Below are 27,717 nucleotides of genomic sequence, written 5' to 3'. Positions count from 1 at the left end.
ACCCTTAAAAATAAAGTCCATTTTGTTGTTGTCTGGACTGAAAATATCAGTGTGTTGCACTGGCTTTGCAATCTCACTTTGCTGACTCCCACAATGTAGAAATATCATAGAACCACAGAAAAGTCTGGGCTGGAAGGGACCTTAAAAATCATCTTGTTCCACCCCACCTTCCACTGTCCCAGGCTGCTCCAAGCCCTGTCCAACCTGGCCTTGGAACTTTCAGGGATGGGACAGCCACAGCTTCTCTGGGCACCCTGGGCCAGGGCCTCCCCACTCTCACAGAGTTTCTTGAAAATATCTAATCTAAACTCTCTTTTGGTTTAAACACCATTCCCTTTTATCCTGTCATTACGAATATTATATAAGCTGCAATATCATATAAATAGTAGGAAGGAGAAATGCTGGTAAGATGTAGTCCTCTCTGAATATAATTTTTTATGTCCTTTTTCAGATTTTTCTTTGTGTCTTTGTGGTAGGGCTGGCTCCCCCAGATGGCTGGAATAGGCTTTGTTTCTTGTTTTTCACAACACCTGAATATCTGGGGAGTTTTGCCACCTTTACATCCCAAATCCTGGCTGTGGTGTGAGGAGGATGTCAGCTGTAACACAGCAACTCACTCTTTTTGTCACCAGCTATTTTCTCTGAGTACCAATTGACCACTTTGGCTTCAGCCTGTAGTTCCTGAAGGGATGTAAACCAATATAATCATAGCGTCAGTGGCTGGTTCAAACCCAGCCCCGTGCTGGGGGAATCAGCAGGGCTGAGGTTTTGGGTTGGTCCTTGCTGAAGGTGGGGAATGTTCACCAACATCCACATCCAGGGAGTTTCGAGGCCATTGTTGAGTATTGAGCACACCACTTCTAAAAGGTGGACATGACTCTGAGTGCTCCCATCTGCTCTTAAAAATAGCAGGTAAGTCACAAATGAAGGCATGAGCTTAGCTCCTAATGGTGGTCAATTCCCTGAAACAACCCAAACCTTTCACCATATCCGCTTAGGACAAGGTGTTCTTCCTCTTCTGAAGCACAAAGGAAGGAAATGTATCTTCAGGAAATGTTTATTTTACCCATGGATTGTCTGAAGCAAGGTTTGACAATACCCGGAAAAAAAAAAGTCCCCATAAAATTAATATAAAAATAGGTGGGGTTATTGACAAAATGCATTTTTGTGAGCTAGAGAGAAGAAAATGCTCTGTGCCAGCAGCTGAAGTGCAAGCGGGTGACTGCGGTGCAGCTGATGTGTGACCCATGGACTGCAGGCCAGGTGAGTCAGGGGACAGGTCCCTGCCCTTGTCCTCCCAGCCATTTGCACATCTTAACACAACTATTCAGAAAGAGAACCAGTGAGACACTTAATAATAGATATTTACATGCTGGAAGGAGAGATGCTCCTGAACACCTAATCCTGAGGGATAATTTAAGCCTCCAAATCTACAGGAAGCCTCTTTCTTTCTTCAGTCCCCAGGAGATGTGTTAGACACATTTCTTCTGAACACAGAAGCTCAACTCCCCCTCCTTCTTTCACCACATTTCTTTATCCTAGCCATGGAGAGTTGTAGCAGAAAACTTGAAGGCAGCTGGTCTCTGCAAATGAAACCTGTGAAATTTAATTTCTTGGCTTAGAATGAAGGAGTTAAACAGAAAATAAAAGAAATTTTTAATTGAGCTCCCAGCAACAGAGATCTGCCCGGTGTGCTCCTCCCAGCCTTCCACAGAGACATCCCCTCGGTGCTGCCTCATCCCGGGCTGGCGTGTCCCTGCAATCCGCCGCAGACCTGTGACCTCCTGCTCCTCCAGGCTGGCTCCAGCGAGCTGAGCTGCCTGAAATAGGCCTGGAGAGAGCCTTCCACAGAAACCTCTAAATGGGTTTTAATGTCTCCCCGCCGTAGGATTCCCGGAATTAATTTGTGTCTGGCTTTTGAAATCAGGGATGTTGTGTTGAAGAAGATGGATGCTCCTAAGAAGTATTGGAAAGAATGAAGGGCTGACAGGGGTGGTTTATGAAGTGAGCCTGGCCATGGATACAGAGTAGTAAATGTGGTTGGTTGATTGAGATCAGATTTTTTTTTTTTTTTTATTTTTTCCAGTGGTGACGCCCATGTAGTTTATTTATTTATTTTCCCCTTTCACTTCAAGGCACCTAACAACAACACTGCATTTTATAAATCCCTGTGATTATAAATCTAGAAGGATGTCATTCTTGGTTTCCTCAGAGGCCAGGAGTCTATACCCACAGGAGACGGATGGGAGAAGTAGCCAGCAAAGCTTCTATATTATTGCAGAGAATTGCAGGAACTGGTTTTGGTTTACACCGCATGGGGAACGCAGAGTCTGCACAGAGCATCTCCATTTACTGCTTCCTCTGTGAGCAGCCAAGGCAGGATTGCTGGCACTCCCTCCACACAGTTCCCAGGCAGGGAATGATGCCCTGCAAAAGATGCAAAGCCACGGATTTGCATCAACCCTTTCTGTTATCCTGCTTTGACGACAGAGCCTAAAAAACTTTACAAGTGCTTCATGCAACTGTGCAAATCTCGTGTGAAGGTCCAGGCTGGTTCAGCTCCTTTCTCCACTTCCACTCTGTGCCTTGTCCCAGCAGAATTGCTCCAAAAACGGCACAAAAAAATCATCCCCTTGCTTTGTCTTGCAGGCAGCAGTGGCAGATGAGACTTCGAGTTCCATAAGGTGTGGGTAGCAAAAGGAGATTGTTGCTGTAGGATGAGTCAGGTTGTGCTGCAATGTTAGGAAGTGTTCTTTTTTCCACAGTTTAGGACATGATTTTTAAAAGTAGGGGATTTAGTTTACATTTTTTCATGAGCTACAAGGTCAGTTGTGGAGTGAGAGCTAGATTTAGCTATGGAGTCATCTCTCAGCTTTGAAGAAAGAAAAAACAACAACAGGCATGTTTGATTTTGGTGCTTTGCTTCATTTTCTTGCTCCCTTGGCCATGGGACTGCCTGTGGTATTGTGGGGGCAGCCCCACAAGGTCTCCTTCCCTCCTCTTCCTATCATTCACCTCCTCCCCAGCCCTACCGGAGTCAAATATAAACTTTCTTAAAATGAACAAAGACTCATTCCACTTGACCAGGCCTGACTTCCCAGAAAATAAACAGAGAGAGCAGAGCCAGCCAGCCCCCTCTCCTGGAGCTGCCAGCCTCCAGAGAGCTGGCGGGTGACCCAGAGCTGTTCTGGGCTTTTCCTAGTGGAGAAGAGGGTGCAAAGGAGAGAGAGCCCACCTAAAGGATTTCCAGTATCTGCTGTAAAATAGCAATACTGCTAAATGTCTTAATTTTCACAGTTCTGATTGTTTTCTTGTTTCAGTCTCAGTTGGATAGCTGGACACAACTGTTTCCCTGCCCTGGAAATGGACCCAAAGGAATCAGGTCAGTAGGATCTATTAGTGCTATTGATAGAAGAGGATTCTTCAAAACCCAGCACTTAAACAAATCCAAACTGGTCAAAAGCCAGTTTCCTTTTATGACCATTTTTACCATTATCTTTTGTTTTCAAGGGGCAATGGTTTCAACTTAGAAGGAGAGATTTAGATCAAATGTTAGGAAACAGCATGTGGGAGTGCTGAGGCCCTGGCACAAGGTGCCCAAAAAAGATGTGTCTGCCCCATCATTGGAAGTGTCCAAGGCCAATCTGGATGGGGCTTGAAGGAACCTGATCTACATCCCTGCCCATGGCAAGGGATTGGAACAAGACAATCTTTAAGGTCCCTTCCAACACAAACCATTCTGTGATTATTTCTATAAAAATGAAAAAAAAAAAAACAAAAAACAACCCAGAACAAAACCCCATCATCACAGAAGCTGTGTATATTCATTAAAAGAATGACTGAAAAATAAAGACAAGAACATGCTGAGCAGTTTTCCAACTCAGTTTTGCTGTCAGCTGGGCTGGCTTAGTTTCTGTTATGCAAAGCTCTCTCAGTACTGCCCTGATTGGGGTGTGCCAGTGCTGTGCCCTCTGCCCACGACAATGGCCAAGTGAGTGGACACTCAAAAGGCTTCAGTTCCTTCTCCCCAGGGCAGCTCTCCAGACTCTGGACTTCCCCTGCTCTCTGTGCCAGGTCTCAGCTGCTGGACACTCTCTCCTCCAGTGCCTGGCAGGGTACTCAAGGAGCTTTGTGGTGCAGCTGCCCTAAAACCACAGGACCAGCCATGACCTTTTGGACTTGAAGTCCATGATTTTATCTTAGACTTCCAGTCCTGCAGGCATTATCCCTGCAATTCTCTGGGAGCAGCTGTGTGCAGGTGATTCTCTCTGAAATAGCATGGGAAAGAAACAAGTGTAGACAAAATAATAAATACACCTGTATAGGCCTCCCTTTCCTTGCAGGCAGGAGATGTTTTGGGACCTAGGTCAGAGTTATCTGATATGTCCCAGATCCCCTCTCCCAGCTCTCATCACCTTCTCTAAGTGATGATGTTTATCTGCCTTTCTTTTCCCAGGACAGGTATCTTTGATGTCATCTGGTCTCACTGTTAAACACTCTCTCCTGCAACAAAAGCATGAGCTTCTTATCCTCTCTAATCCCAAAACATCCTGTGTGATTGAGTCTCTCTACTTTCCTCATCTTACCAGCAATACCTGAAGTTATTTTAAAAAATAAAAACAAAACAAAACAAAAAACAGACAAAAAATCCACAGAAAAAAACCAACAAAAAGAAAACTAAGTAAGAGAGTCTTAACACTGCAGAAAACCTGCTCTTTATGGGAAAAAAAAAATTTGAACTCAGCCAGCTCAGCATTCCCTCCTGAGAACTGAGTGCAGAAAGCAGCAGTAGCCTGAGTTTGAGTGCAAACTCAGACACCTTCCTCTGTGGGTCCTCTGCTCTGCCTAGGCTGATATTTACAGGCAGCCTTAAAGAGGACAAATACAGTTAATGAGGATTGGACAGCACTCCTGCAGATTACTTATGTGCAGCTAAGGATAACATTCAAAATTTAAAAGTAAAAATCAATGGAAAAGGTTTGTTTTCATGTTAGCTTTCAATTTGTTGCAATTTTTTTTGGTCTTTACTATCTGCTGTTTTCCTCTATAAGCATTATCTATTCAAGACAGAACAGATTAAAGCTTATTGTTAGGCCCCTCTGTTTTTCCTTCTTACTGTTTTATCTCCTAAGCAACTTTATTTGGTACAAGACAAATAATCTGAATTCCTGAAGTCAGAAACAAGGAGTGGGAGTCCGGGAAACTGGCTGCTGATCTAATGCAGTTTTTTTGCAAGTGTGGTTATGGTCAGAAACTCTAAATATGGCACCGTGTTACTGTACACACGGTGACTGCACCCACTGTGTCAGGGGCTGAGTCACAGCACTGTAGTTTACTGACAAAAACATGTTTTACTACTCTTGGTACTGAGGAGTCAAGAGCTGGGAGTGAAAGTGTTGCATGGTCATCAGCTGAATCACAGAGCCATGGAAAGCTTTGGGTTGGAAGGGACCTTAAAGACCATTTCTTGGCACCCCCTGCCATGGCAGGGACACCTTCCACTAGGCCAGGTTGCTTACAGCAGCTTTGGTGCCTGCCCAGGTTTTGCTGGTGGTGACAGGGGTGGAAGCAGCAGAAGGGACATGATTTGGCAAGTGGATGTTGAGATGTTGGTTTGCTTGTCTGGGATGAAGAAGATGGAGGAGGGATCACTGCCTGGCACCCCATGGTGGGGCTGCATGGGGAGAGCACACTCAGGAGAGCTGTGATGCCCATGGCCATGGTTCTCCTTCTGGGAAAGTTCTGGAAAAGTTTTCTTTCCAGCAGTGTCTTTCCACACCTTCGTGGACCAGAATTGTCAGCTTATGGCTCCCTCTCCCTCTACTGCAGGAGAGGCTCCCTACACCAGCAAATGAACCAGCAACAGTTTGATTTTTTCAACTTTTGAAGTGAAGTGGCTTGATCTGAGTGTTAGTGACAGAATCTACATTAATGTCATATTTTTTCTTCTAACAGAGCCCCCCTTTTTTAATCTTTTCAATAAGTATCCACCAAGGAGCTCAGCTGGCATTCCCATACTGTCCACATTCATCCTAACCTTTAGTATTGACTGACTCATGCAGTATGCATCTGCAGGAGTTATTAATGGAAAGTATTAAAGAAATTTAGTTTAATATTTGGTAAATAGGAGGTGTCTTTCCTTTGTGCTTGAATTCCTGTTTCAAATGTTTGTGTTTGTGTTATTTATATTAATATATTTCATGGGCTGCTTAATAATAGTAGCAATTAAGATAATAACAATAAATACTAATAATACTGAGCTCTTCTGCTTTTCATCTAAGGAGGTCAAGACTCAAGGGTGTACCTCTGGGGCTGGTGTAATGTAGATCTCATCTCCTCCTGCTATTTCTTTTTGTGGAAAGTTAGGAATATCATGTGAAGATCAGATCACCTCTATTTTGGCCTCTGGAATGTCTCTCAGGCATTATAAATGCCAGTAAGAAACATAAAATTGGAAAGAAAATAAGCACCAGGACATTGAAAAATATAACCACAAATAGTGACCCATTTGGGATTTTTTTCTGATTTAGCAGAATGATATTAATACTGTAATTAAAGCTATTTTGAAGCCGAGGGGCTTGAGCACCTGGCTCTTATTAGAGATGGATCCATAGCGTGTGATGAAAAAGCCAAGAGGACAAGAGAGGAGATGGCCCAAAGGAGAACACAAGAGGGCACAGTGGCACCTGTGGTGCACTTTTTGTTCTCTGGCTTTTTGAATTGTTGAGGGCAGGGTGAACTCAGAGCTCTGTTTACATGACATAAATAATTACGGTAACAGGGTTCATTAGTGGGAAGAGTAAAAATTTAATTTTGTCAGCTTGGAGTGGATTATTTATTAGAATTTTTTTTTTTATTTTTTTTTTTTTGTGGCTCAAAGATAGATGTGATGACTGTGTCATACAAGGTCAAAATGGCAATAAGCCCCACTGCAAGTTTGACAGAATTAATGTGGGCAGCCAGTAAGAATGTACTGATTGTATTAAATAAGGTACAAAATGCACATTCCAGGCAGGTGTTTCTGCACTTTCCTCATCAATTCCACTGTTCTTGTATTGTATTGTGCTGATGGAAACGAATTCTGTGATTTCAGAAACAAAGGACGCTGATGCTGCTTTTCATCTTCTGCCCAAGGAGAATAAATGTTTGTGCAAACCTTTTTTCATGTGGCTGCCCAGAAATGACCCAAGTGAAGCCAAGAAGCTGAACATTAAGCAACCACCCCCTGGCCATGCTGCTGAAATGAGAGGTCAGTGGTGAAAACTTTCTTCTGGAAGAGTTAATGCTGTAAATAAATATTTGTAAGGAAGTGACACAGAAATAAGCAGGACCCTATCTCAAATGTTAGGTTGAAGTTCAGTGCTCACAGTTGTCTTCAGATGTTTCAGTGGGACAAACAACCTCCCTGTGCCACAGTCACCTGCCTGGGTGGGCTTTTGTGGAGGTACAGCTGGGGGAATAAGCCCAGAAAAGAGTTGCAAACGGCCTTTTTGGGGATTTTTCAGTCACTGTTTCTGACAGTCACAGGAGGTTACAGCCTGGCCTTCATGATGGGAGTTGTGGTTGAAACCTCTGAAGGCTGTAATCTACGACATGACATTATTTCACAATTACACAATGAACATTCACCCCTTTATTTTGTTTTTTCAAAGAAGCCCTTGTCCTCAGGTCTCCCATATATACTGTTTGTAAATACAACTTCTCCTCCCATCCAAACCAGCCTCTGGGGGTTTCTCTCCCTCCCAGAAGTCGAATGACCCAGAGCCGTGGAAGGAAGGTGCGATACTACAGTGCACGCAACAAAGTACAGAAACAAGATCATTAACATCTTAATATCCTGCCCTGACATCTCACAAATTATTTTAGACTTCATAGCCAATGTAAACAGGTTTGTTTTCAACTCCCCTAATTGCCTGCTAATTGAGAGCAGATGCAGGCCTTAACTTTCGGCAGATAAAGAGCAGCCTCTTCTCTGGGGCTTCGCATCTATCATGAGGTCTCTGATGTGTGCTCTGAGCTTCCCTGGTTAGTGATGCCGAGGCAGGGGGGGATTGGAACAGCTCCTCTTGCCTGAACCTCAGAGAGACAGAAGGGAAGACAGAGCTGTGGGACTCATCAGTAACATCATCATCATTATTGTTTCATTTCGTACTCCAGTGCACTTTCTGCAACAGCGCAGGTCTCCTTCTGTGGGGGAGTTCTCCGAATTATAGATGGGCTTCTCGTTACGATAGAAATCACTGGCTTTATGAAAAATGCATTGCTGTCATATTCCATTATCTACTTCCTCCCATGCTGCAATCCTGTAGCTTGCAAGTCATTAGATTATTTTTCAGAGTTCCTTTGAAATAATCCTTTCAAAAAACACTATTCATTGGGTATGACCCCAGAGAGATACTGTCTGGTACTAAAGCTCTCTTTTAGTTCTGCGAGGGAGACCTGTAACAACAAGATAAGTGCATGTATATTCCAAGTAATGTCTGGAGTTTGCTGCCTCCCATTAAATGCAATAGGAGCTTGCAGTTCAAATGGTAGAATTTTGCTTTGTAAATGTAGGAGAAAATGGAGTTCAGATATATAGGTAAATTTGCATTTGGTAGTGATTTAATGTTCCATGGTCTGTTTTAGCTCCAACTTAAATATTACATTAAAGCCATCAATAAAGAAAAAAAGGCAAGAAGAAAACCCCGAAAAAACGTGCTAACTGCTGGGTTCAGAAGGAGTGGATGTGATTTTGTTCTTGCTGTCAGTGTGGCAGTGAGCTGCCTTTTACTTTCTCCTCTTCATTTAGCAAGTCAGCAGCAGCAGTTAAATGATAGCCCTCCGGTCTTTCTTCAGGACTGTTTTTGCAAATGAAAGCAGGAACTTCAAATCCTTGTGTTTTTCATATCACTTACAAGGTGTTTTGTGAATTTTAACATTTTTACATCTATCTGTGAAACAGTGGAGGGGCTGGAAGTATTTCTGAATAAGTGCCCTTTGTGCAGGGAGGCTGCATGGCTTTGTACCATTGGGTTCAGGAGGTCATAAAAGGATATTGAGGAGAAAATAACAGCCAAAAATGAAAATATTTGGTGGCTTGTGAATGATAAATGGGTTGAAAAAAATGAAAAAAGAGAAGAGTTAACATCTAACCAGTGTCTTTCAGAAATACCTAAAGCACCTGGTGTCTGGATTATGAAACATTATTCAGTCCCAGAACCACAAACTCTCCAGGTTTTCACTGTGATTTCTTCACCAAGAACTTTTTGTCTCCCAGGGCTGGCTCCAGGCCTCTCTGTGAACACAGAGTCACCCCTGCTCACATTATCCCTCTCTGGAAAATTGCCACAAACCTTGCAGAATCCAGTCCTGATCTACCAGCAATGTGAGGGGTTTAATAGGAGGGCAGGGGGCTTGCAGTCAGTAGCACAAGGCATAACAGACTAGAGCAGTGGTCCATTAAATCAGTGTGCTGGGGCCCAGGCATTTACAGTCACACAGTCAGATGTTTCCAGTAATTATTTCCCCACAGCATTTTTATTAGGTGCTCCATAAATAATATTCACTGCCATGCTCTTCTCACGGTCTTTAAAAAAAAAATAAAAAATACAGTAGGAGAGAAAAGAAGGGGAATTCATTTTACTTTCAGCTGAATTTTGAGGTAATTCTATCTTTGAGCCCTACTGAAGCAGGTATGAACTTGGAATATGTGAGCAAATTAATTTCTTGCTGACCATACATTGTGGCCTAGAAAAATCAGTGGACCAGCTTAATGCAAGAGTCGTAGAACCATCATAGAATCACCAAATAGTTTGGGTTGGGGGAGACTTTAGAAATAGTCTTGTTCCACCCCCTGCCATGGGCAGGGACACCTTCAGCTATCCCAGGCTGTTTCAAGCCCCATCCAACCTGGTTTTGAACACTTCCAGGGATCCAGGGGCAGCCACAGCTTCTCTGGGCACCCTGTGCCAGGGCCTGCCCACCCTGACAGGGAACAATTCCCTCCTTATATCTAATCTAAACCTATTCCCTTTCAGTCTGAAGCCATTCCCCCTTGTAAAAAGTCCCACTGGTAGGTTTCTATTTCAGATTTAGATTTGTCTTCTTGTCATGGATCCCATGCAGGCCTAGGATTGACAAGCAAGCCAGTGCTGGGGTTGGAGCAGGATCTTTTTCCTATGTACTGTTTGTTGCTTCACTTTTTTTTGGTCATATTTACATAGCTCAAGCCCAGGGTCATCACAGCACCAAAAGGCACTACCCTCTGCTCTGTGGAAGGACCTCCTGAAGCTCAAGAGTGTCTCTCTGTGTTTCATCTGCTCTGTACATGCAGCCCCTACTGCCAAGCATTGGCTTTTCCATCTAGGCTACTGTGCAAAGGCTTTTTCCAGGAAATATCACTGCCTTGTCTCAGTCATAGCATTAATGTTAAGCAATACAGCTCCTTTCCTGGCACCAGCACCTGTGTTTTGCAAAGGGTTTTTACTCAGGTATTTAATTTTCAGCATCAATTTTGTATCCAAAGTAAGATTCCTCAAACAAACTCAAGGATCTGGGGACTTATTTTTGTACTTAGTGGACTGCAATATTCTAACCAACTGCAAGCAGAATTCAGAGGAGCAACAGTGAAAGGAAGTGGAGTAAATATTCATGGTTCAGGTTTGCTACAAGGGTCGTAAACTCTTCCACCTGTGTGTGCAAAACCTCTGAGCAGCAGGAGGTGTGTATTTATATAGATCAACCCACAAGTGCAATATTTCTGTACCAGCTGAAAAGCTGAGTCAGGGGAGGTTTAGGCTGGATATCAGGAAAGAAATTCCCATCCAGAGGGTGAGCACTGGAACAGGCTCCCCAGGACAGTGGTCACAGAGTCTCACTGTCTGACATCGGGCTGGGTGGCTCGGGGCTCTCTCAAAGGAACGGGGTATTCACATGCAGGCTGCTGTCAGGGGGCTGGAGAGATGTTAGCTCTGGCTGATGGTTCAGATGTGTGGTGAAGACATTGGAGCCAAGGCCAGGGGCAGACCCAGCAGAACTCTCAGACCTGGTCTAAAAGAGCCAGGTGAGGGAGCTTCCTCAGCCCTGCCACAGCTGGAAATGCCCTGCTCCTGGCCACGGCTGAGGCACTGTCAGGGACATCCTGGCAGGAGGAAGAGGCAAAGTCCTCTGCTGCTCAGAAAATCTCACCTCCAGATCATTTCTCAGTTCCTTTTGTTCTCTGTTTAATTTCTGGACTGGGGAAGTTGCAGCCTGAAATTAAATAAGAACCCACTCAATAGAAATGTATGTATCTATTTCATGCTATAGGAAGACTCAGTTCAGTGAACCCAGGCCATTGGCATTTCATAATTTTCTCTTGCTCCAGCAGGTAAGGAATTAACCCATTGTTATTCTTCTCCAAAGCAACAGAGAAAGATATAACCTACAAAGAACATGAATATAAAAAAAAATAAAAAAAAAAAAATCCATTGGGTTTTTAAAGAAATATTTTATTGGAACCATAAGGTTTCTTTTTTTGAGAGAGAAAATTTGAAATCCGGAGTTTATTTTTCCTTCAGTGTCTCTCCTAAGAACCAACAGGAATTGAGATTTTTTTTTTTTTCTCTCTTGTGTTTGTGCCTACTTATTAAACACACATGTGGCCTGGATTCCTTGCGTAGGTGCAAAGAGGTTCGGAAAAAAAACGGAAAAGAAAAAAAGGTGTAACCCAGTCCACTGACCTGTCTCTTTGCCCTTAGGACTCTTTCGAACAGCTGTGAGAAAAAGAAAAGGGAGGGGGAGAGGTAAAAAAAAGAGGCAGTTTAACAGGCCAAATCCAGATGTTCATTTCATACACACACCCTGAACAGCTTTTGCATGGTTTATTTCGTTTTCTGAAACCATTTTTCACCAGCCTGTTTTCTCAGCTGGGAAACTTCTGGTGTAGTGTTTTCAAAAAAATATTGCATTTGGCATTACAAGAAAACAGAGCCTTTAAGACATTAAAAGGACGATATCCTTGTTTGACTTGGCCCGGAGAAGCAGGGCTATAGGAATTTTAGATTTTTGTACCACCCAAAGAATAGGTAAAAGAAATTTTCCACTCTTAAACTCAGTTTACATGGGAATTTGAGAGTTGATTTAGCTTGATTTTTTTTTTTCTTTTCCTTTTAGAGTCTGTGTAGACTTTGTGTTGGTGTAGATAGACTTTGTTAGTGGGAAGGAATAAGCAAAGTGATAGCAATTTCCTTCTAGACCATGATGTACCATGGTTCAAAACTGAGACTGATTCTGAATGAACTCTTATTTTGTGCTATTCACACCCATATCCATGTAAGGTAGACAGACAAATCTGAAATTATTTTTCACTGATACAGTTGATTTTTATTTACCATGTATATCAACTGTGTGGACAGCAGTTAATTTCAGGGAGGATGGTGACAGAACAGAGTCTACACTGAGTTTAGAGGTACCCAAAGGCTGGGGGTGAAGAGTGAAATTAGGGAAGATCAAGTGCAAACCAGATACTGCTCTCATTTAGGCAATCAGAGGATATATTTCTCTTCAGAACACTCAGTGTAAAACCTCAACTCCACTGAAGCCAGTGGATGATTTACAGTTCGCTGCCCCTCACAGTTTAGGTAAAAAACCCCTTCTTTTTCTAAGCCATGTGATCCTACCAGTGCCATTCACCATCACTTATTATGTTAGAGAGAGACTTGGTCTCAATTCCTCCGGGTAAAGAGGGGTCTCTATCTTTGCACCAACTTTGAGAAATTCTTTGGTGATCATTTTTTTCACCTGATTCAAAGAATACAAAATTTAAGATATTCTTATTAGAATAAGGTCACCATCCTGTACAGACCTCAGACCCCACCAGCTGTGACATAAAGCAGATGATAACAATTGCCAGTGAGAATTTGAGGACATAAATTATGGTTAAATTAAATAGACGGTGAAACAGTAGATATTGAACAATTCTGATTTATAAAACGGAGGCGTTAATTAAACAAGTAAATAGAAATTCTTAAGGCATTAAAACATCCCACAGCATGTTTTCCTTTTACCCTTACTAAACAAGGACAAACTTTCAGGTGTCTCTTGCACACAGAGCATGGCAGGGTTTGGGGGGTGTGTGTACACACAGGTGTGGGCATCCTTCAGCCTCTCAGCACCTGGGGTGGGAATATTGGCATTCTGGTGTCAGAACACCACCAAATGGGCTATAAATACTTCAACTAATATTCTCTTCAGACAGAATTAAAAAAAAAAAAATCAAGAAAAAATTAAATAAGATTTAAAATGCATTACGCAGGTAATTTTTTTTTTGTTGTTTTCATTTACAGAACTAGAGCGTAAATCAGCTGATCAGTCCTAGTAAGATCTGTTGAATGTTTGGGGGTCTTTAAAAGCCACTGACTTGGTATACAGATTGAATAATCCTAGGGAAAACATGTATTGTCTGCCTGTTTCAGGAGACTGGAAATTTGTGATGTGAAACAGGGCCCTGATGTGTTTTTCTCTGTTCCTCTTTATCTGGAATATGCAGTACAAAAACATGTGTGTGTGTTTCTGTATTTATGCACATGCATATTTACATGTACATTGTTGGACACAGCTATAAAACAGGAAATTCTTTGATTAAAAAGAACAGTGTGTTTGTGTGAATATCAAGCCTAGAACCCAGGCACCTTCACATCTGACTTTGGGTAATTAGACCTCTTAATACCTAATATCAGAGATGAATAAATCCACAAACTTCTGCACAGATGTTGGCAAGAGCCTGTGTTTGGAATTATTCTGTCAGCCAGTGCATTAACAATGAACTTAGAAAATGTCATTTTAGAGGCATCAGGCTATAAATTTGTACAAATACCACCATGTACATCTCTTCTGGAAGGATGGCACCATGGAAGTGGTGTCAAGGCTGCATCCTGTGTTTGCACAGCATGTGGAGCCTTAGCCTGTTGAAGGAGCAGTTTATGTACTGCTCTAAGACAAGTCCATAAAGATGATTCAGGAACTGAGAAGAAAATGAGGAGGTAATGTTGTTGTAAGAGGAAATTTGGGATAACACTGCCCTGTAGCGTCAGCCCGGGTCCTTCCAGTCATGAAAAGGGGTGAGACTAATTCTGGTGAAGTGTGAGGGCTCTTATCTCTTTCTATCTTTGAGCAAAACAATGACCCAGACCTCCCAAAAATGCCTTCTTTGTTTAGACAAAAATCACACCCTGTGAGCATTTCCAATCTCAGCACTGAAATGGTTGCATTTATTATAACAGCCTGCCACAGGCTGTGGTTCAGGGGTCTCTTCAGAGAGGGGATAATACCTGCTCTGGGAGCACCACGAGCCGTGCTGAGGATCCCCAGCAGAGTGTCTGGGGTCTCATTTGGTGCCCCACAACACAGGACAAGCTCAGCACTGCTCCCCACTCTTCATATTCCATCTCCCTTGGGTTTCTCTACAGCTTTAACCCAGCTTTGCCTAATATTTGACAAAGTATGGGGAAATACTTCCTGTTAAAATGATCAAGGGGAAATCACGATATTCCTCTTTGTCTCTCCCTGATGAATTTATTTTGATACCCCTCATTGTCACTGCAGGGAAGTTGTGTGTCACCCTTAGCTGTCTTCTCTACAGACTTCTACCTTTATGGCTCTGCCAGTGAGAAGAAATGCACTGTGTTTCAAGGGAATTTTTTCCCAATATTGCTGCACTGTTTCCTGAGCCCTCTTTGTCGTCGATGGTGATGATGATGATGCTCACAGAGAATTAAAAACCCTGCCATGAAGGCACAAAGGGAAGGTGGTGCAGACTCTATTTCCAACAAAGCTTCTCTGGTTTGTAGGAGTGAAAGAAAAAGTTTTCATTTAGAGGAAGACATTAGGGTTGAGGTAAGAGATGGGGATTTCAGAAGGTGATTGTCTATGTCAGTGCAGAAATTATAATTGGTATTCTCAGAATCGTGGACTAGTTCAGATTGAAACTGGCATTTGTAGATCATCTTGCCCCTGCTTAAAAGGGGGCCAGCTTCAAAGGTAGCTGAGGTTTCTCAGGGCCATGTTCTGTCAAGTTTTAAAAATCTGCAAGGTTAGGTGTTTTACCATCTTTTTGTGCAACCTGTTCCAGAACTTAACTGTCCTCCTTTCAATTTATTTTTTAATGAAGTAGGAATTTATCTTGTTGCAACTTGCTATCATTGCCTTTCATCCTTTCACTATATCTGAGAAAAGCTGGACTCAAACTCCTGTCTAGCCATCTATCAGTAGTAGCAGGCACTAGTTAAAGTCCCTTCTTTAACTTTTAGATTTTTCAGGCTGAACAAATTCACCTCCCCCATCCTTTCCTCATGTGTTTTGCTATCTTGATAGTCTACTGCTGGACTCAATTTAATTTGTTGATGTTGTTCTTGCAGTGTAAGCAGAGAAAACCATCCAAAAATGGAACTGGGCCTCAGTTGTGGCTAATATTTTGTATTAATTGTCTGCTGTGTTGACATCAGATGCTCAAGCCTTGGCCATAACAGTAATATAATGGCTCTCATTCAAATGCTGGGAATATCAGGGAGTACCTGCTACGCCTGCTTGGAAGAGCCTCTCTCCCAACACTCTGTACCCAGGTCATCCTGTCCCATTCCTTTGGCTCTCTGTGATAGCAATACAGTTAATTGCCTTTTTTCTCATTGCTGAACTGACTGGTTTGTCCTGGAGATGCTGAGTTTGTTTTCTTCTTTCACAAAGTGCACACACTTCTATGGACTTTTTACAAAGGAATCAGAAACATCCAGGAAAAAAAGCAGAAGGAGCAGAAAGCCCTCAAATTCTTCTTCTATGAATAATTTAGTGCCAAGTTAACTGAAACGTTTGAAAAAGAGATTTTTGGTTCCCAGCTTCATTAAACCTTCTATCCCCAAATGGATTCTCTATCAGTGTCAGCATCCAACACTTCATCTTGTCCCAATCACTGCAAAGGCCTCATGGAAATAAAATGTAGAGGAAGGGAGAGGAAAGGCAGATTATTGTTGCCATTAGGCATGTCTGTGTGTGCACATGTGCTCTATAAACTCACAGTGAGGGCAAAAACAGGATCTGTACAAAAAGAAGGAATGAAACCCCAAACCATATAATCCTTCCAAAACCTGTCTTCTTTTTGGGGTGGGCCACACTGTTATAGAGTGCTGTGCCACACTCCAGCCCCTCTCCTCTGGAGAACGAGTTTTAATCAGAGAATTCTGTTCTCATCCACGGAGCTTTTACCAGCACAGTGAGTGGGACCCCTTCTCTTGGCAGAGGTTTCTGTCAGCGATCTGTCTTCTGCAGCTATTTCCGTGGGAAGGCCCTCCATCTGGTGCTTGGCAGGGAAGGGAACTTTCCTCTCAAATGTTTTCTCTCTCTCTCTCTCTCTCTCTCTCTCACCCTGTTTAAGGTATACCCTTTGGAAATCTTCAACGTCCAAGATTTATTTTTGCACAGGGTACATACTTTGTTTTACGTGGTCTGGCTTTCTTTTCTTCTCACAAAACGCCACCCCCGTGCCCTGCTTATCCTGGCAGAGGGAGAAGAATGCTGTTTGCTTTAACATTACCTTGGGTCTCAGTATGCAACAGGTCAAAAGATGTGACAAGTACACATGCTAATCCCTTTCCCTTTCAGTTAATAGAATAACACAGATGGGAAAGTTTACATTGGGATCTGACACTCGCTCTGAGCTGAAGTTAAAGAGGAGCCAGGGTTGGACATTATGTTTCAGATCAGAGCAGTTACTGCACAAACTCACCTTCCCACTCAGCATCAATTGTTCCTGTTATCCTAAACCCCATTTTCTCTGCTAAGAAAGTCCCCCTTCCCCTTATACTCTCCTTTTGAGAGCAGTATATAGAGTTGGCTGTGTCTTGGAAAGCTTTTGTAGAATAAAATATTCCCCAAGAATCAGTGATGTTCAAGTGAAAAAATGTCAACATTTTCCACTGAAATACCACCATTGGTGACTTTTTAAACATTTGGCATTTCTGAGAGCTGAAATATCACATTAGAAAATCATTCCCACCAGATACCAACCAGATACCTTCTTAGATATATTAAACTGATTTGAATAAAATTCCATATTACCAGTTTTGTCACATCTAATCTGACTGTTAGTATTTCATTTGATTCTGTTTTCTCTGTACCCTGCAGAACGTGTCCTCTGACCCTGCATGACATTGCCCACTTGTAAATTTTCTTGCCTGAAGATTTGCTGCTCTGCTGTGCCTCAGAGGGGAAAAGCTGCAGCCATGACTGACCTAAAGGGCTCACCCACATCACACCAAATATCCCTTCCTCAGCACCAGGTATGTACCATTTCACACTGCCTTTCATGAGAGCCTCTGACAGCTCCCCATGATCCCTCAAGATCAAGGTTCTTATTGGGAATTCCTTAAAATTAAGGTTTCAAGGGTCTCTCTGTAATGAGAAGAATATCTAGGATCAGTTCTTAGATACCTGTGGGCCTCAGATGACATACATGAAGAAATTGTATTTCCTACAATTTTTTTCTTTCTAAAAATCTCAATTCTGTAAAGAAAGCTATATGTTATTAATGAAAATAAGATTAGATATGCAATTAAATACATCATTTTCTCTGAAAAAGACATATGTATGTACTGAGCTTATTAGCCATGACAGTACTCTATTTGTATTAGGAACTGTGCCTATACAACTTGTATAACCACAAATATATTGTTCATGGGAAACAGTGACCTGCTTTCTGATTAGAGAACTAGCATTTGGGTTTGAGAATCACTGCCTGCCTGTTTCATCTTGTTTCTTTGAAAATGTGCAGTTTCAGAACTGCTTTTTCACACTGCTTTGTACACTTCTCCATAGATTTCACGACAGAGAGGGCGTGGACCTCTCTCAGCCTGGCACCTTCCCATAACTGTGATAACTCACTAATGATTCAGAAATAAAGATCTCAAATCCAAAATTCAAGATCTTCCTCTCCAGCCTGGCAACAGCTCTGAGGTTTGTTCACAGGCCATGCAGAGGAGAGAAAAGAGGAAGCTCCGTTTGAAGATGCTCAAAGCCTCAAATTTTGGTGAAAGGTCCATCTGGGTCAATGGAAAAATGCTTCCCAACAGGGAGCATGAGGAGGACCAGCTCAAAGTAGACACTTGTATTTTAGGAAATAGGATGAGATAAGAGAGATCCTACAATCAGGGCTGGTCTGCAGAATGATGTAGATGCACAGGCCAAGGTTCGGGACACCTCAGATTGGGCAGTTTTCTGAGGTTTTAGCGCTGATCTTTATTTCTACTGATGTTTCAAATGGGCACTTTCAGGGGAGCTGTGTGTCTCACAGAAGCTCTGATCTGATTTTGGATGTATCTCTCTTTCTACTTTGTAGAAAAACCCTGAAACAGCAACTTATTGATTATCTACATTTGATTAAATGTGGATCAGGTGAGTCCAGGTGCCTTTTCCTATGCAGGGACCAGCATTCCCATTGGCTCTTTATTTGGGGCAACCTAAATGCTTTTGGCACCCTGACCTTTACTCTCTATTATAATTTCACTTCTGACTTCATGACTAAGATCTCTCACAGGGGAGAGAAATTAGTGCCCATCACAAGGCAAGCTTTTTCAACATGGGTGACTGCCCACAAGAAACACAGTTGAGACCACCAACTGTTTTATTTGTTTTTCTTCCAATTTCTGCTGATTGAGAAGCTCATGAGATACATCTCATTTCCCTGGAGGTCCCCAGGGAAGCAGTGGTCACACAGTCCTTTTCCATCCTGTTTTGGGCAATGCTGGTGGTACAGCACTGCTAAATTTTGCCTAAATGAGGCCTCATCAATGCTACTGGCAGCTTATTTCATCCACCAAAATCTTATTATTTGATGGTAAATAGCTTAATTCAGTGCTTTTCAGAGTCTGATTTGGACAAGCTTTGTAGAGGGAAATGGTTTAGTGTCCTTGCAGGTTATAGAGAATTTAACTAAAACTTCCAAAAAAGGTTTTGGTGCTAGAGGCTCCACAGTTGGTGAGAGCCACTGTCCTTTTTGGAAATAGCCTCTGCTCACTGTAGTGGCAGGTGGAGGTTCTCAGAGTCTGTATCTATCTGCAGACCAAAGTTAAAAATGTTTGAGATGTCTTTGGATTTCTCTGCACTAAGTTATCATAAATCATAGAAACATAAAATACCCTGAGCTGGAAGGTTCCCACAAGGACCATCAACATCAGCTCCTGGCCCTGCACAGCACAGCCCAGAAATCCCGTATCTTGGATTATAATTTGGATTATTTCCACCTGTGCCTGAGAACATTGTGTGTTTTCCTCAGTGCAACAGGTAACATCTAAACTGCATCATGTTTTTGCTAATTTGAGCAGGAATTTCTGTATCCCTTCAAATCCCCCTCCTCCCTGCTTCCTCCAGTTTGAGGGAGGCCAGTAATTTGCTGGTGGCTCTTTAACCTCAGGAGGCCTTTTTGCTTTCCCGTCTCCTGCCCCACACAGCCTGAGATGCTCTTGCCAGCAAGCTGAGCTGAGGCTCGCCTCATTTCCTCCCCTGTAATTCCACTCTTTACTTGGATGAGAAAGGCACTGAATAGATTAAATTTACCTCTTCCTCTGTGGCTGGATTGTCAGTGCTTCCTGTGTGTGGGAACAGACCAAGTCACATTGAGTTCTAGGAGTGATCCAGGTAGAGACACAGCCTTCACTTTAACTGGACCTTGCACATGAATATCTCAAAGAATTAAATAATTCTGTGTAAATAAACATGCCAACACGTCTATTTTATAAAATCATCTGGGCTAGACTTAGGACTTGCCTCTGCTGATGTTACTTGGATTATTTCCACCAGCTTCAGTTTATGCTGTATTATCTTAGAAATAATTTTTAATGGTGTCATTTGTGATTCTTTGATGACTTCCTTAGTTTTACCTATTTTCATATAAGGAATGTCTTTGCTTCCTAACACAGGAGGTGCAGCACAGGCCTGATCCCTGTAACCTCACAAGCCAGAAACTGCTAAAAGATCTTGTCCACTACCAGTCATAAAATCTTGTTTTAATGAAAATGTCTCAATTATCCAGAAAATGTGTTTTCATCATAAGGCTGAGGCACAGCATGAACATCATTTCATGTAAAGCATACAATTAAATATGTGTGTGTGTGTAGATTATAAAACTGTTTGGGAAAAACAGCCCAAATATAACCACCCAATGAGTTCCTTGTCTAGAAAGATATGTTTATTCTCATTCCAGAGATCCCATGTCTGATCAAACCAGATTTATAACAAAACATTCAAAATATAGGTTATTTTTAGACCAAGAGAATAAAGTTTTCCCCTGCCATGGTGCCTACAAAGGGAGCTGGCAGTGCCAGGGAACATGATGTGCTGGGACTCCTGCTTATCACAGTTCTCTTTTAGATCTCTTTTATTTCTTGTTTGTTTGTCTCTGTCTCTCTCTTGTCCTACATTTAGATATTAAGCTTCTTGGACAGAGCGTGATTTGACATTCATTGTTCCAACAGCCAGAGATTTATTCCAGAGGAGCTCTTGGTTTGGGACCAGTTGATGATGATAATAGATATTGAGTGTAAGTCACAAAAGAAAACTCCACTGATGCTGAGCTTGATGCAAAGAGTGCAACATTAGGAAAGGTTTATGAAAAAACGCAAATTTTGCAGAATCTTGTTTAGTTCCTCTTTCAGTCTCTGACTGTGGATTTCAGGGAAGAGGTGGCCACACACAAGCAGCAGAGTTTCCTCCTGGTGATACCTCTGTGGGGACTCAGCCATCCCTGGACACTGCAGGGAGCATTGGGCAACGCGTTTATGTTTCATGTGACTGTCCTGTGAGTCACATCTCCTTTTGTCACCAGAGCATCCCATCCCATTCCTTCATCTCAGCACTCACTTTCTGAGAATTTAGTTGACTCATCTCTCCCAGGTTTCTTTTCCCTTGGTAAGATTCTCCTTCCCTTCACCTGATGCCAGTCCTGCTTTATTCCTTGGCACCACTGTGGTGCATTTATTCATTTGCAGGGCACAAATGTGCCATTGGAGCAGAGTCCTACACAGAGGTAGGAGAAGGAGGTGGGCTAGAGTGGCACCATTCCTGGGAGACCAGCAGGGGATGGAAAATGTCCATGAATTCATTGCTGTTTCCAGACAGACTAAATTTTACCTATATTCTCGGGCCTAATGTTATCCACAAGATATTCTGGACCTTCAGAGTTGCCAAACCAATAGGAAACTAAAGCTGCAGTAGGAGAATTAGATGGAATACAGCTGTTGGAGGCCATGGGAGTCTGTGTCCTTCAGAGCCATGGAACTTACATGGTGCAGAGATGGCTGTATTAATGTTCTGACAATTCTGAAAACATGCAGCAAAATATTTGTGCAGAACTTTTGAGTGCATTCAGAAAAACCTGTCTTTAAAAAGTGTGTGAACTGAAAAGCAGTCAGTTCCCTCTGGGATTGAATTTAATTTTTGTTAACTTAATTTATTTTGCTAATTTCATTTTTTTTAGTTTGAAATTTAAAAAAAAAATCAGTGTTTTAAACTGTTAATGAAAAATGCAGGTATTTCCTTCTGAAAACTTGAAAGCTAAACATTTAAATGTCTTATTGTTCGAGAAGGATATTTTAAATATCTAGATTTTGCAGCAACTTACACAGAGCTGAGGAACATTTTGGTTGATGAGAAATGAGATTTTGGTGAAATCTTTGCTTTAACACTTTGAGCAGCTCTAGGCATCCATCTTGCCTCTTCTCCCTTCCTGAATATACAAAGACAGGACATGGCTTCTCTCAAGGGCTGCAAAATTCTTTGGTCTTAAACTGACCTGCAGAAATAGAAGAAAAGTGTTATCATCATCTCTGTTACATGGAATTTTTAACTTTTTAAAGGATTATAATATCAAAGTGTCCAGAGTGATGGCAGGAAGGCAAAGGGTCTGAGGAGGAAAGGGGGTCTGTAAGCTCTGAATTCCATGGGACTGAGTGTGGCTGACATTCCTGAGAAGTGCAGGTAAAGTGCTGGAAACAAGGTTAATGCTTAGGGCTTTATTGGGAGCAGGCCAGTAGAAAAGATATAAATGACCACACAGAGCGGAAGGTGAACAATTAAAATTTCTTTAGAACAAGGAGGCTGCTGGTCCTTCTCCAGGAAATCAGGGCCAAGTCCAGGTTCAGGCTCACTGTCAGGCTGTTCCATGTAAGTCACCAACTCATCTGGAGAAGTCATTCAGTGAAATAATTTGCCATTCACCTGGGATGACCCACAGATATCCTGGGATGTCCAAGAATGCAATATTATTTCTTTAGTAAGAGCAAAGAGGCACTGAACCAACAGGCAAGTTTGGTGTGTGTGATTCTCTTGTGCCATTCATATGTGATCTGCTAAAACCATGAAATATGGGAAAAAATGAACCTGTGTGTCTGGAAAGCAGAGAGTCAGTGTCTGACAGACCTCAGTTGTGACTTGTACAATAAAGAACTTTAATTATGGTGCATCTGTGCTGCATCTCAACTCCCAATGCTCTACTGTTTTTTTTTCATTTTTCTTTTTTTTTTTTTTCACTTCATACAAAACTGAGGGTTTTTTTTTCCATATGCAGATTGAGGAAAACTTCTCTTGGAAAGTGTGGTATCAAGTAGTTTAAAGAAATAATTTCTTTAACACCTTTCCCACTCCTTTTTCCTGCTTAATATTTTATCTTACCTTGGTATCTTAAAGATCCTGTGACTGCAATCTTTTGATTATACCTAGTACAGAATGTAAGCTCTCATCACGATGTGATAATATTTGGCAAGTGGTGACTTGTAAGGGTGCAGTTTTGAGTAAATAAAAAAAATTCTGGGCAAGACTCAGCCTTCAGGAGAGTGGAGCTGTCTCTCTGCAGTGGTTATAGTGACAAATGTAAAACATTTGTACAAAGGGAATAGATTAGTCACCAGCTGTTATTATAAGCCTTTCACATTATTTAATGACCAGAGTAGGCTTTAGGCAGCTAAGCAGGAGACTGTATGGCCCCTAAGTGCCTCTTACAGCCTTGTAAAACCAGGGCACGATCTTACCCTCTCTTATCTCTAATGCTACTTGTGAAACAAAACACACTGGTATTTGGCTTGCTAACCATAGATGCAAACCACTGCAGAGCTTAAGGGTGTTTCATTAGAACTCTATTAAAAATGAACAATCAATTAAAAAAAAAAAAAATCAGATTCCACAGAGCAAAGCACCACAATATAAAACTACCCAGTCCCCTTTGCCTTTCCAGTGAATATACATGTGTTTTCCTCTTAATTTGTGACCCATGCAACTTTTGGGAGCAGCAGAGTATTTTCATTGATTTATCCATGTGTTTAAACAGAGTTTTAAAGCCTTGCACAGATCTGGGCACAGCCTTGTGAAAGAGAGAGCGCAGAGGCTCGGCCTCCTGGTGCTTTGTTCTGCTTTTAGGTGCAATTTTACCCATTGCTGCAGCTGGCTGTTCCTCTTGTGACAGCCAGGCTCTCCAGACCTGGGATTGCAGGTTGCCAGGCTAGCCAGGGATGCTTGTGTCTGGCAGAGTGTCTGTATGGGGCTGGTGGTAAAGGCAGAGCATGTGTGGTGCTCCCAAATGCTGCTGGAAAAGTGAGACCTGGCTGGAGCCTCGCCCTGTTTATGATCCAAGGGATGGTGGTTCTGAAGTGACAGTCAGCTTGATAGTGGATTTAAAGTGTTCTCCCTTAAAAGTGACAAGTGTGGTGGGTATCTAAAGCAAACGAGGATTTAGAGCAAAGAGAATTTAAGACGAATGAACTCTGGAAGTTCGGTTTGGGTTTTTTTCACTCCAGATTATTAAGGTGATTATCAGGGTGATTAAATCTGAAAGCTTCTCTGATCTGTGTTAGCACTGCTAACTAGTGAAATATCTACATGTAGCTGCCAAAGACAGGTCAATACCAGGGTGACTAAAAGGAAAGTAGACAATTGCTAAGATCTGGGGTAAGACCAGCAAAGAGTTTTGTGAGTTTACACTCAGGAAGATGAAATGCAAGTGAGATGCTCTGTGTGGTGTCATTGAGACCTCGGGGAAGCAAATGACAGCAAGCTGAAATCACCAGGGAACCAAATTCAGAGCAATGGTTTGATACAGCACCCATGTTCAGCACAGGGAACTTCGGCCTTGCTCATTCACCAGCCTCAAAATAATTAAAAAGTTTCTTGCCTCAATGAGCTCCACTTTCACAGACTGCTCTGTCTCAGTCACACAGCATGCTATTTTCAGAGAGAAGGGGCCACATTCTGCAAACATTTACAATTTCTCTGCTCTCCCAAGCTGTCTTTAGAAACAGGTAAATACCAAAGTCCACAAACATTTGTAGTGTTGGGATCCTGGCATGGAGTGACTGAAAACATTTTCTTTTTAGCTGTCCGTGTTTCTTCAAGGTGAGTTGAGAATTCAGGATCTCAAAACACTTGGCAAGCAGATAACTTCATCATCTTTGGGCATAAACTGACTTAAATATACTGAAAAACTCTGCTTTATCTTTAGTCTCTAAGGTGCCACTTGTTTATACATAGACAAATCCACATTTTGAAATTAAAAAGGTTGGTTGCACTAAGAAAAAAAACGTAGGGATTATGGTGCCTAAGTCTGTTGGCACTGTATTTAACTGCTTGGCCTTTTTAATTCCCTTTCCCCTGCTTTGGGGAGCCTGTTGCTGGGGAAGGAGCAGGATGTGCAGTGCGGGGGCTCGTGGCGGTGGCCGAACGTGCCGGCTTTGCACGGCACTGCTGATGAAGTGATCGTGTGCTGCTGGCTCTGGAGTGAAAACAATCACTCTGAAATCTCAGGGCTTCCTTAGAAATGTAAAAAAATGGGGTGGGAGCATAAGTTAATTGTGCTTTTACACACTGTTATACTTGTCAGTGTGCCAGGCTCTACATTTCTTCCAAGGGCGAAATGAAAACTCCAAATTCATGTGGTTATGAAACAATTTCAGTACGAGCACTCAGCAAAGAATTATAAAGTGGGAAAGACACAGTCCTGTGTCACAGCTGGTTGAGAAGGGTCTGCACTGATCAAGGCTTCTTCCAGCTTGGAGGAGCCTTTTGGAGTGCATTGAAACCATTCTGTGTCTGTATGTTGAATGCATGGAAGGTCCTACCTAAAAGCTGATTTGCTTTGACATTTCTTTGATCAGGAGATGAGGCAACTGGCAGAAGGCAGCACTGTCATTCCAAGAAATCTCGCTTCTCTGCAGCTGGAGATTTAGGATATCAATCTGTTCCGCACCACAATAAATTCACATGTTGGAAACCGGGCACAACAAGAAATCGTGCAGGAGACTTCTAGAGAAATAATGATTGCAGTGGGAGACCAAACAAGGACCAAACAGCATTTTCTCTGCTGCAGTTGTAGAGCCTGAAGTACTTGAAGTCCTTCGTAAGCTAAACTGGGGGCAACCCTTCCTAGTTTTAGTCCTGAAATGGAGGGAGTGAAGCACCATTTTAAAATCACCCTTGTGAATTTGTTTTGAACTTCATGTGCTTCATGGTGGCTGAATTTTCAAGGTCAGAGCTGATTTGAATCACCAAGAGAGAACAGTCTCAAATGAGTATCTCATTGGACAAACAGCATTTTGCTCATTTTTGTTATTTGAGTCAAGGGAGAAAAAAATGCAGAAGGAGGGGGTCAAAATACCCCGAGGCTAAATCCAAACTGGAGCAAATCCATATTTAAAAAAAAAATGATTGCTCCTGAAATTAGCACATGCAAATCTACTCTTTTAGCTACATAAACTGAAAACCTTAAGGCTGTGTTGCAGCCCAACTCTCACTTGGATTCTTAACTCTCATTGATAACACCATGTGCTAATTCAGGCACCCAGGTTTCCGTGTACTGTTCTTACCATGAAGAACAGTTGGTCTTGAAGGAAAACATTTACATAGATGACAGCTATTTTCAGGAAAATGAAAAGTACTGGGTGGAAAAGGAGGTTTTGACATTGTGTGAAATACGGGGTTTACACACAGTAGTTTTTGCTATGTGTATATAAATTGGTGATTTACCATATATTGATTCACACACCATTTGTGTCTAATTTATTTATTTATAGAAATGTATGGAAACCATGGTTTGAAAAGCAGTTTGCATAACATCTGGTATGTCAACAATGTAACCTTTCAATTTACTTGTTGGTAAAAATGTCAATATAATGAACCTGAACTCAGCATTGGTTTACACAAATTTCCTGGCAGACAAAGCAGTAATGATTTGCATGTCAGTGTAAGTGACATGTGCCCTCCAGTTTTGAGTAGTTTACACAGCTAAGAGGGATAAAAAGGGTAGAACACAAGGCTGATTCCTCACATAATTAGGCAGGCAGGACAAATCTCGTGTATTTGTGTGGTGTGAAACATTTCATCTCATTTTGACTTCTGATTTTTCAAAAGCTGCCTTTGCATTTTCATTGAATCTGCTTTTTTTTTTTTTTTTTTTGATACACAAAAAAAAAAAGACAAGAGAAAAAAGACCTGAACTTGGTATCAAGCACTTTCACAATTTCTATATATTCTACAAAAAAAGTTGTACTGGGATGTGATAGTGGAATCCAGTGGATTCCTAAATGCTCTTAATAATTTGTCCCCAGGAATGACAGCAATAATACATTGTTTACACCTTTTATATTACTGCCTGTACAAGATTGATCATAGAAATCACATCCTTTTTTTTTTTTCACTCTGTGACTCACTGCCTGACAATTTTGAAGCAGAAAAATAAGAAGTGGTGTTGATATTGAATAGTAAATATAGAATAGTAAAGGACCTTGCTTAAGTGTGGAATCAAAGTTCATGGATGGTATTGGGTGTTCCTCTTTATTTTAGGGACTGCAGGCTTGCCCAGAGAAGTCATTGCCCAGCTCCTCTCAACAAATTACCTGTGTGAAAAGACAGCAGACCTGGTCTTAGGAAAGTGCAAGTGACACCCTGAAAGTCTGCTTTGAGATTTGAATTTCCACCAAGTTACCAAAAAAACAAACAAAAAAATCAAAGGTGGAAGAGGGAAGGAGACAGTTATTTAAGCCCTTGGTGTAGGATTTTTCTTCTTCCTTTCTTTTGTGTTTCATTTTACAGCAGCAGATGCTATCTGCTCCCCATTGTTCAGCCCACACTATCCGGTTTGGATCTGATTTGGGGGCTCTCTGTGACAGGGAGAGGGTCACAGGGAAAGCTTTGTGCATCTGTTATTATCTGATAGCTTTAAAAAAAATTAAACCATATTATGGGCCCACAGTCAAAGCTAAGCAAAGAAAGCTTTACCAGCTTTTCCACAGACTGATTGTGATTTTTTGTGAAAGATTTCTGGTATCTTGATGAATACACAGCCTGAGTCAATGCCAGCTGCTTGTAAAAGCTCCCAAGGTGTTTTTCAATCGTTCTATTTTGGTCACTATGTACATTTTCTATTTGTCCATCATTAATATTTCCTTTATACAGTTAAAAAACTACTGACAATTGATATTTTACTTTCATTCCAGTTGGCCAAACTCCATCGTGGGAGCCTGCAGCTCCTGCAGTGTCCCTGGGGAGGACACTGTGAGTCCCAGCCCCTGCAGCTGGAGCAGAGCTCTCCCTGAGCCCCTCATACACAGATTTTACCTGAGCAAACACAGGCCAGAAGGGACCTGCAGTGACATCCACCAGGGATCTGCACCACACTGCCCAGCAGGCAAGACTTACAGGGGGGGCACCTTTTCTCTGCAATCTAGCCAC

The 27,717-nt window shown here is 42.0% G+C and overlaps 1 long non-coding RNA gene across 2 annotated transcripts; it reads left to right on the top strand.

Moving 5' to 3' along the window:
• The first annotated feature begins 1,171 nt into the window (after positions 1–1,171).
• Positions 1,172–27,717, top strand: LOC131585020 (uncharacterized). Of its 2 annotated transcripts, none has more exons than XR_009278841.1 (5): positions 1,172–1,263; positions 3,321–3,382; positions 7,094–7,249; positions 17,137–17,291; positions 27,483–27,717. It is a non-coding gene; the product is annotated as an uncharacterized LOC131585020 (long non-coding RNA). The 2 variants fall into 2 exon arrangements; XR_009278842.1 differs by lacking the exon at positions 27,483–27,717 and adding an exon at positions 18,347–18,366.

Source organism: Poecile atricapillus, chromosome 15 (genome assembly GCF_030490865.1).
Source record: "Poecile atricapillus isolate bPoeAtr1 chromosome 15, bPoeAtr1.hap1, whole genome shotgun sequence".
Taxonomy (NCBI): domain Eukaryota; kingdom Metazoa; phylum Chordata; class Aves; order Passeriformes; family Paridae; genus Poecile; species Poecile atricapillus.
This window is presented reverse-complemented; position numbering and strand designations above follow the sequence as displayed.